The sequence below is a fragment of the Acomys russatus genome, chromosome X (assembly GCF_903995435.1).
Source record: "Acomys russatus chromosome X, mAcoRus1.1, whole genome shotgun sequence".
Taxonomy (NCBI): Eukaryota; Metazoa; Chordata; class Mammalia; order Rodentia; family Muridae; genus Acomys; species Acomys russatus.
Window position 1 is genome coordinate 15,849,023 of NC_067169.1, and position 5,000 is coordinate 15,854,022.

The window sequence follows — 5,000 nt, forward strand, 5'->3', positions numbered from 1 at the left end:
CTCTCTCTCTCTCTCTCTCTCTCATTTTGTGTGTGTGTGTGTGTGTGTGTGTGTGTGTGTGTGTGTGTAGTAGTGTCCTTGTAGAAACACAGTCAGAGGAGTCATAGGGCCCAGGAACAAAGGAGCTCTTTCTGTTCTGAAATTGTTTGAAAGGCACACAGAGAGTGTATGAGTGTCCCGAGACTGCTGTAACAAATGATTAAAAGAATTGGCTTCTCTTCCAGTTCTAGAAAGCAGAAGTTGGAGAAGAAGGTGTTGTGGACATAATGTTTCCTTCTGGAGATACTTCAGGTAACCTGTTCTGGCCCGTTCTTCTAGGCTGTCGTTGTCAGCAGTCCTGGTGCCTAGTTTCTGCCTGTGTTCGTATAACCTTCCTCTAGATGACTGTGTCTACATTTCTATCCTTGCTCCAGTCACTGGAGTCCCTGCAGAACTCATCTTAATTTGATTACATCTACAAAGATCCTACCAATGTATCTTTGGAGGGGCCATACCGCAGCTCAGAGTCAAGGTAAACTTTTTTTTTTTTATGTTAGCACATAAGAACTTTTGGGGAATATCTGATAGGCAATGTTCCCAGGACTTTCCATTCCACCAGTCCTTAGGAAAATGAACATTCCAAGGTCCTTCCTCCTGAGGTGCTCAGTAGTTGCAATGGCTGTCTACTGTCACCATCAGCCTTTGCAGGCTGAAGGAGTTTGTCATATGCTCAGGGCCTGGCCAATTTTGGGATACTCTCCTGTAGTGAGTGACCAGAGTCTAACAGGATTGCTTTAAGGGGACCATGTGATTCAGTAGACTCTCAGGACTCCCCTGAGACTTTAGGAAAAGTGAAAACCTCAAGGAGTCAATGAGAAGTCTAAATGGACACAATGATGTCTACCTCCAGGGTCTGCCTGACAGTGTGCTGTGTGTGGATTGTGTCCCCCAAAAGTTCTGTGGAAGTCCTAGTAGGAAATTTGGGGGGTAATTTTAATTTGATAGAGGATTTTCTTCTTCTTGTTTCAAGTGGACTTAGTTCAGGAGTGAGGGTCCCAGAAAGTTTAGAGGTCACCAAAGCCATTCTACACCAGTGGTTTTGGGGTTCTTGTTTTAAAAATTTAAAGAATAAGATTCACAGAGGCACAAAGGGGGACTTTTAGGGAGAAATTTATTATAGAGTCATAGAAGAGAGAGGGGGAGGGAGAAAGAGAAGGAGGGAGGGAGGGAGGGAGGGAGAGAGAGAGAGAGAGAGAGAGAGAGAGAGAGAGAGAGAGAGAGAGAGAGAGAGAGAGAGAGAGAGCAGAGCTCCTGCATAGCAGGGCTTTGGGAATGAGATATACTATCAAGATGTTGGAGACATTGTAAAGGACTTAAAGCAGGACCTGGGGTGATGCACTGAGGGGGGTGGTGAGGTGGTCAATCTAGTTGGCATAACCACAAGGTATTCAGTTGCCCTATTTCATGTTCAACTGAGTCCTCAAATGGAGCTTCCAGGCAGGGGTAAGAGATAACAAGGAAGCAGGACCCAGGCCTTTCTTCTGGCCTTCCCAGCCTCCTGAAAGAACAGTCTAAGAACTACTGCTTTGGGGTCCCTGCCAGACCTGACTAGTTCCATTCTTTTTTCTCATTATTAATCTCTAGCGTGAGAAGCTGTTCTTTCTAACTTCTTTCTTTCTTTCTTTCTTTCTTTCTTTCTTTCTTTCTTTCTTTCTTTCTTTCTTTCTTTCTTTCTTTTTTTTGTTGGTTTTTTGAGACAGGCTTTCTCTGTTTAGCCTTGGCTGTCCTGGACTCACTTTATAGACTAGGCAGGCCTCGAACTCAAAAAGATCTGCCTACTTCTGCCTCCCCAGCTACTGGGATTTCAGGCATGCACCACTGCCCCCTGCTGGTTTCTGAAGGTCATATTGTGATATGGTGGCTCTGTCATTCAGTGATGGTACTCTTACAAGGAGAAAAACTTGGAGAGTTACAGAGGGGACAGAGCCATGTGAAGAGGGCAGTAGGGACCAGAATGGTGTGTCTGCAAGGCAAAGAATGCAAGGATTGTTGAATGAGGTGAACAAGGAGTGTTTCGAGAGCCTTCTGAGGGAGCAAGGATGTACCTGGCTTGGACTTCTAGCTTCTTGCATGGGGAGAGAATCAATTCACATTAGTGTAAGCCACCCAGGTTGTGCTCGTTGATTATGGTGGCCACAGAAAGCAAATGCAGTGTTTGTGCCAGTCTCATGTCTTTGTCTAAGACCTTACCACACTGGCTTTATTCGGCCTTGCAACTCTCCTCTCAGGGGAGAAGTATCCCACACCGAACAAGACTCTTCAGAAAACTATCCAGGATGTGCTTATAGGCCACATGCCTATGCACCCACTTCCATCCTTCTCTTATGGAGGGAAAAAGAAGTCCTGGACTTCTTTCTTCCCAGAGGCTCAAAAATAACACCGGAAACTCAAAGGGAGTGAGTTTCAGGCACTTAGACCCTACATAAGTTTTTCCCTTAGCCCTGCCCTAACATACAATCCTTTTTCTCCAGGTCGAGGTGGACCACCTACCTGTAAGAGACGGAATGTGTGCCCATCCTCCTCATAGCTCTTTGTATATCTGCAAGCTTTGCCCATATGCCTTGGGAAGGACTTTTATTATGGAAACTTCAAACATATCTTATTGCATTTTCTACTCCTACCAAACCACCAAAAAGCTGGGTGATAAATATATGATTTCTTCCCCCCCCCCACCACCACTACATTTATTTATTTGTTTTGGCAGGGGCTGTGACATGCATATCACAGTGTTCATGTGGAAGTCAGAAGACAACCCGTGGGAGTCTGTTTTCTCCTTCTACCATGTGTGTCCTGAGGATAAACTCAGGTCAGCAATCACAATACTAGGCACTGTAGTCAGCTGAGCCATCTCACTGGCCCAAAGAGGACAGATTTTTTTTTTTAACTTCCTTTTGTTGGACGTTCATAGGTGCTGTGATAACTTTGGCTTGAGTTGGATGTTGGCCTTGTGATATATAGCATCCCAATATGAGGAGTGTGTACAAGAGGCAGAGGGATCACAAGGGAAGATAGGAAGCCAGAGTGTGGGCCCAACTTGCCCTTTCATGGCAACTCAGTCTTGAGGAAACTTACTGGGGTGCCATCATAACTATATTAATCCCTTCTAAGGTGTTCCCCTATTACCTCCCATTAGGTCCCTCCTGGGAATGGCTCTATCGCTTCTCTTAGTACCACACTAGGAACCACACTTCCAACACATAAACCCCTGAGGGGTATGTCTATTCAGACCCTCCCTAAGCTACAACAAAGCTATGCTTTTTACCCAACACTGGGCTATAACAATGGCTATCTCACGGTTACTTGCTTTCTTCTATATCTGATCAACTCTTCTCTTCCCCACACAGGAAGCAGAGCTAATTGCAACATTGCATCATCATGCCCACAGATATTGTCACATTCATCTGTAAACGATGAGGGACTTTCAAAAAGTTGGCAAAAACCATTATTGTGTCAAAAAATATTTAACAGTTTCTAAGTAGCAGCAAATATCTAGTGGATGCTGAGATTTCCAATTGTCTTGTCAATAAGGTCATTACTTTAATAGTTTTTAAAACATTTGTTACTTATTTTAAAATACTTAATACTTAAGGGTGCGGAAGTAATATTTTGTTAAATGCATATATGTTATATTTGTTATGTTATTTTTATTGTTTTAAAAGTATGTGTATGCATGTGTATCTGTATGTGCATATGAGTGGAGGTACTCTTGGAGGCGGGAATAAGGGGCCAGATCCCCTGGAGCTGGGTTAGAGGAGATGATGAGCCAATGAGTGTGGGAGCTGGGAACTGAGCTCAGGTCTTCTGTAAGAGCAGTGCATGCCCTTAACCACGGACCCACCTCTCTAGCCCCCAGGGTGATTAATTTTAAGTGGATAGTATGTGTTGGCAACCAAAAAAAAAAAAAAAAAAAGGATCCACATATGAAACTGTTATTCCTAAGCTGTTCCTCTTCCTCCCTTGCTGTGCATCTGAGGGAGGAAACTAGGCTCTTTGTCCTGTGGAGTTTCCCAGTATGGTTTTTTTCCTGATCACATCCTGTAATGTTATAACATGCATGGGGATGCGAGTGGAGGGGAGGTGGTACTTCGCTGCTGTCAATAACGGTGAATTTGATCTGCAGGGACAGACTCTGGATGGCTCTCCTCCTCTGCAGGTTGAGGCTCACTGTCTACGTCTATCAACCTCCCTTCACTCCCGAGACTAGCTCACACCCTATGACAGGCACAGGAAGGCATCTCCCTGCAAAATAGACTCCAGCTTTATTTAAGGCTCTTTGAGCAGCACACTGCACTCCCTTGAAAGGAGTAGGCTGCATCAGTCCTCTTCCTCATTGTAGTTCGTTGCCTGGCACAGGATAGTGCTTCAGTGAATATCTGTTGAATGAATGAGTTCTTTCGCTTTAGGAATCCTGCCTGGAAAAGCCCAGAGAGGGGCCGAGACAGAAGTGAGCCCCAGAAAGAGGGCTGGGGTCTTTTCGGGCCCTGGTTTCTTATGGGATGCTTTTGTGTCATAAAAACATGCTCACTTCATGGTGTCAACCTCTGAGGCCACTGAGCTGCAAAATACAACTTGTCCCTTTGAGCATTGAGTGGCACTGTAAAAAAGCCAAAACAACAACAACAACAACAACCCAAACAAACCCCCAAACTCCTCTTGTTCTTTCACCCCAGACCTCAGAGACTTAGAATATCTCATCTTTAATCACTGCCTAAAATGCAGGATTTTTACTTCCTGGATTAGAAAATGTTTCCTTCCCAGAGAGGCCTGATATGCCTTCAGGGGAGCCCTTTCCCTCTCTCTTTGATCTTAGTACATCATTCCACCAGCCCCCGGGGGGCTCCCAGTGAATTAAACAAGAAAGGAGAAACTCAAGGCTCTGGAAGAAAGTTCAGCCTCGCAATTGTGCTGGGAGGGCACCTGGCTGGCTGCTAAGCACAGGCCAGGAGGAGATTTCCGGCCTC